This window comes from Lytechinus pictus, chromosome 18, assembly GCF_037042905.1.
Source record: "Lytechinus pictus isolate F3 Inbred chromosome 18, Lp3.0, whole genome shotgun sequence".
Taxonomy (NCBI): Eukaryota; Metazoa; Echinodermata; class Echinoidea; order Temnopleuroida; family Toxopneustidae; genus Lytechinus; species Lytechinus pictus.
In genome coordinates, this window is record NC_087262.1 from 1,841,302 (window position 1) to 1,842,073 (window position 772).

Here is a 772-nt window from a genome sequence, read left to right on the forward strand (position 1 = left end):
CCTTCTGCCTTCTTCATAGGCCCTCAGCCTGAAGTGCCTACACTGGGTAAATGAAACGTTATCATTATTTCTCCATGATCGTATCATGGTATCTAGAAAAGTCATGGTGTTGGCATTAGTAGCTCCATGGTGTAGGTGGAGGCTTGCATATCATGAGATTACGATCATGGCAATGTGTGCAATGGATACGGTGGTACGACGTAGTACTAGTATCTACATGGTTCATTTTCATAATCACCTGTATCACAATTGTCATGATATTCATCACCAACACCACTACCACTTCCCCACCATCATCGTCATTATGATGACCATCATCACCATCATGACCAGCATCATCATCGTCATCATCACTATCATCATTATCGTGATCATCATCATCGGCGTAAGCCGGGGTAATAATAACATTATCATGTAAAGCAGGGCCCGCGGGCAGAACAGTTTTCAGAACTGAAGTGGCTACCTTGTGTAAAATATGACGTTATCATCATCACCACCATCATCATCATCCCTCATCATCATCATTATCACCATTAGTATCATCATCATCATTACCACCCCTCATCATCACCATCACCATTAGTATCATCATCACCACCATCATCTTCATCATCTTCATTATCACCATCACCATCATCATGACTAGTCATAATAAATCGTGAGAGGGCGTTTGTCTAAAATTGATTACGGAGGTGTTGAGTCCTCCTTCATCATCTTCATCACCATCACCACACTTACATCTGAACACTAACTGTATACAATTGAGACAAGA